Genomic DNA, 5,272 nt, shown 5'->3' on the forward strand with positions numbered 1-5,272 from the left:
ACTCCCCAATATGTTAACCAACATATAAATATCATGAATCTTACCTTAGATGATGAGGGACAAGCTTTGGTTGATAATACTTCACTTTGAGCAAAACCCTAGTTTTTCTCCATTTGCATTTCTTGACTTGAATGGTATTTAATGGCTAGCTTACACTTGATTCACTTGTTTATGTTGTTGGTGACTTATAATTCTTGAAAACTTATGAAATAAATGTAGAGAGATGATTCTAGAGAGAAGTGGTGTAATGTAGAAATGAAATAAAACAAGTCTTGGTCCTCATATTTAATGAATTGAAAATCTGTACTGAGGTGAACAATGGTCGTCCATGGAGGTTTACGGTCCGTATTCCAGTTTACGGTCCGTATTCCAGTTTACGGACCGTCCCTCGTGGTCGTCTTTAACCCTAAGCAGAACCCGAAACTTTGGCTGCATGCATGGTGATTTACGACCATGGTTTTCGGGCCGTAAATCACTTTACGGTCCGTCCACCAGGTTGTTTTTAACCATTTTCTCGACTGGCAGAAAGTTGAAGTTTTTGGATGCCAATTTACGACTGCCAGTTTAAGGACCGTATTCCATTTTACGGTCCGTATTTTGCACTTTACGACCACTGGGCAGTTTTGCCAACTTTAAACTTTTCCCATTTCTCGACTTTTCATTCTAATCATTCCCGTCCATTTACGCACATTGCTCATGAAACATATACACTCACACTCCTCGCACACATCACTAGTTCGTTTGCTTGCGTACCAACGGGAAATTTTCCGAGGTGTAACATAATCATATTATTCTCCTAATCAGTTCCTATTTCTTAGAGCAGTGTTCAAAATCTAAGACTGAAGCTACTTCAAGTTCAACTTAATTCCTATACAGGTCAGGTAAATGATTCACACCAGGTTCATATATCAGCAGCCCTCATTGCAACAAGTGTGAGAACTGATTAAAGCTTATTTAGGAGGCCAGTCAATAACAAGCACAATACAGAGATACGGGTAAAAAGAACCAAACACATTATAGCTTTTGATAACAAAGAAGGGTTGAAACACCAAAAGGTTGAAGTTGAATCAACCTTAAATGAGTTGACACTAAGCGGATTTAAATTCCCAGAGAACACAAAAAATGAGCCTCTATTTTAATCACTAACAGTAATAGCAATATGCATAGTAGCGGAATTCATGTGAGTTGATATTTATGTAAAAGAAAAGAAAAAAAAGGAGCAGTTATGTTTATTACAAGGCCTCATAGAAAAGAGGAATGACACTAGGTTCAAATAACTCTTTGTGACTCAGAATTTTCTTAACTTCTTAAAAGAACACCTACTGCTAATAGCTTCAAATTAATCCATTTACCTTAGAAAGAAGCAAAATTCAACTTATTGAAACAACCATGTCTTCTTTTCTTAATTCCAACGTCCGTTTAGCCATCTAGACAGGTTAATTTTCCCCACCCTTTTTCCATTTCAAACCTCTGGTAAACTGGTAAAGTTTAAAGAAATCAATGCACTCTCATGACAGGGATGCCCCCCATGGGTTCATAGAATGTACCATGAAACCCCTCATTTGGAGGGTAGGTACTATGAATCAAGCTAAGCTTGACTCTTCCTTGCCCTCTCGTTGAGGTGTCTTTCAAAAGACCTTCCTATGCCAAGTAGTTCACAAGCTGCCTGAGAACACTCACAACATCCTTAACAATAACATTAGACCAATTCTAGTTTACCACTCATTCACCATTTATCACAGACTCAATTCTTAATTATTTCATCCTACAGTTCTAAAGATAATATAACTTTAAACAAACCAATAGTATAGAGACAAACCTCATTAAACAGAGTACAACTTCATCTTCTCAATCCAAGTTACACCATAATGCATAGTAAGGTCTAAATGTAACAGTTCAAGTTCAAAAGCAAGAATTCCCACCAATCTTATCTTAACTAAAATGTCCTCTTTCTAGATTCAAGCTATGGCTAGGACCAACACAGATAGTTCAAGCATAAATATATCATGCAGGTTTTCATTGAACATATTCACTCTTAAACAACACAAAACAAGATATTTTGAACTCTAATACATGAATCCAGGTCCAGATAAATGACTTACTCCTAGAATTTTGGTCAATATTGTAATTCTCAATCCCTTTAATTATGACAGAGAATGTGACAGACCTCATACTTCACTCTAAATTGGTTTTGATAGCATAAAATCTCAAAGGTCCCCCAAGCATGGTAAACTTCTATCTAACCAAACATAAGACCTCTGTGAATCCCATAGCCATGGGAATGAGGTCTAGGAGAACGAGGGAACCTCAGGGTCCTAAAGGAGAAATAGGGTAGGGTGAGGTTATCACCTCCCCATCCCTTTTCTGAGTCTTTCTTTCAGTAAAAAAGGAACAAAGGCTCCATTGGTCATTACCTCCAGTTCATACCTAAGCTCACCTTTTACTCTCCTGAGGCAACCTCAACTCCCTACCTCATCCTCATGCCTAGTGGTAGCCACCAAGACCTTATGATTAGGATTTAGTTTGACACTTCCTTTAGATTAAATTCCAACTAAACACCTAGTTGACCACACAAGTTAGCAGTTTCAATCAACTCAGCATAGGGTCTTAACTATGAAGTTATTTTGAATTCCTTTTAGACATCACTTCTTTGAAAAAACTTGACATCTTAATCCTTACAAACTTAAGTTTAGACTGAACACTAATCCTTGGACTCAAATAGTTCCTTTTCATTGGTTGATTAATCATTTTTAAGACTCAAACATGGTTCATATATAGAAGGAGGGGAGGGTCCGGTGACATAAAAATCAAGACTAGGTCCTGTCCTAACAAACAATCATGTCACATAATCATCCTAGTGATATCTATGTATCCTGACTCATTTTAGATGATTTTACAGTTTCATAAGCATGTATCAGCCTCTAGTAAACCATTTGTGAGCATATTATACCAAATGAATAAACTTTGGTCTCAACCTTCATTTTTAGAACTTCTATATCATGTTCTAGAGTGCTGTTTATTTTATACCTACCTTCAGTATATAGGATATAACTATTCAAGGTCATTTTTAGGCCAATCCAGACATACTTGAACAGATGTTGGTATACTTATGTCACGACCCAACTAGAGGACTATGACGGGCACCCGGTGATAACCCGCCCGAGCACCTCTTTTCGTACATTCACATTCACATCTAGGTAGGCCACATGGCCTACTCATGACTTCTATACATCAATAATACTAATATCATTGGGCAACGACACATTCATATCATCATCAACAACTATGCCCATATCCATATACACAAGCCGATGAGGCTAACAAAATGATATACAAAATATAACCCGACAAGGCTAAAAGACATCTAACCATACACAACTATCTACGAGCCTCTAAAGAGAGTATGTAACATCATACGGACGGGACAGGACCTTGCCATATCATATGTATGTACACAAAAGTATAGAACCAACAGCTGCAGCTCCGGATCAAATGGAGCTCCTCTATGTAGTCCCTGAACAAATAATCTATGGATCAAGTCTGTCTCCCTATCCAACTGCGGGCATGACGCAGCATCCACAAACAAAAAGACGTCAGTACGAATAATGTACTGAGTATGTAAAGCACGATCAGTAACATAATGAAAGAATAAGAAATAGCATAAGATAGACGAGTCATGAAATGAAAGGGCTAGGTATACCTCTAGCGATGTTCGTTACATTTACTTACCCTCTTTCTAATGGGAAACTTCCATTTCATACGTTCATACATTTTGAAATATCATACCCGACCATAAAGATTCGATCTCTTGCATACCCGACCATGATAAGGTTCGGTGTTGTACATACTTGGCCCTACCAAGGCTCAGTGTTATCCGTACCCAACTGCAGTGGTGTGCGCGCGATAAATATCATACTCGGCCATATAAGCTCGGTGTTACATAATAGTCATTCATACCTATACACGTATACATACTAGCCCATAAGTATCATCCACGACATCGTTTTCATTACATCTTTCATTAGAGGATCAACTGTCATATAAATGAGGTAATAGAATCACAAATATCAAGAATCATGAGCTTTTGTAATTTTAGAGGTAGAGTCGTTTAAAAGACATTTTGGACCCATGGAATGGTATATAGCAAAGGAATCATGCCTTAATGAAAGAAGGGTTAGCCTTACATACCTCTTTGTCTTCGTAACTACTTAACGTTCATCGTCAAAGCTTGAACAATCTACATTTAGAAGGATTCATACCATAGTTAAGCCTTAATGATACTCTTAAATTCAAACTAGAATAATTCATGATCTAATGAAAATTGAGCAGCATTTCCCCTATTTCGTCAACTTCCACCGTATTACAAAACAACTCCCAAACATCCACAATATCATAATCAAGTAATCATATTCCAATATGTCTTCAAAATTCATTCTCATGCTCAAATTATGATAACAACTTCACACCCATTCTTGGCACATTTTCATACAATGCTTCCTCATCACTATTACTACCTTCCATAACAATATTATACCCATATCATACTAAGAATCATGACTCAAGTTAGCTTACTACTAAAAAACATCATAAAAGCTACATTTAGACCTCATTTTCTACTTTCTTCTTCTACCCAGGTTGTTCAACAACCAAACATTCATGTTAACATGAAATAAGATTGAAAACTAACCTTTTATCTCATAAGAATGAGATTTGGAGCATCTATCAACTTATGCGAGAACCCTAGCTTCAATACACAAGAATTTCTTGTAGTCTACTAACCCTAGCAAGACTTCAATACCCAGCTATCATCTTGATTCTTGCCTCTTGATCTTTGTTTTCTCTTGGGTTGGAGTGGAATATGCTTGGAGAAGGGTTTGGAGCTCTCAAGACTTGTGGAAATGTGACAAAATGAAATAAAAGAACAAGGGTCATCTATTTATACAAAAGTTAAAAAGCTTCCCGATGGAATTATACAGACCACTTATACGATTCGTATAATCTTATACGGTCCGTGTAATATTATACAGTCCGTATAACACCACCATGGAAACAACCCTTTCTGTAAAGATCATGTTTTATGGACCCCCCTTATGTGGACCGTATAAGTGGCCGTATAACTCACAGTTATCTGAAACTCTCTCATTAATTCGTTTGACTTCCAATCCTTGTGGAACCTTTTTGGCACTTATTTAACCCTTCATTAACCATACAATAGGCCCTATATTAGCCCCTCAAGACATTACCAAATTAATATTAGTTCAATTATAGCGAA

The sequence above is a fragment of the Lycium barbarum genome, chromosome 10 (genome assembly GCF_019175385.1).
Source record: "Lycium barbarum isolate Lr01 chromosome 10, ASM1917538v2, whole genome shotgun sequence".
In the NCBI taxonomy this organism is placed as follows: Eukaryota; Viridiplantae; Streptophyta; class Magnoliopsida; order Solanales; family Solanaceae; genus Lycium; species Lycium barbarum.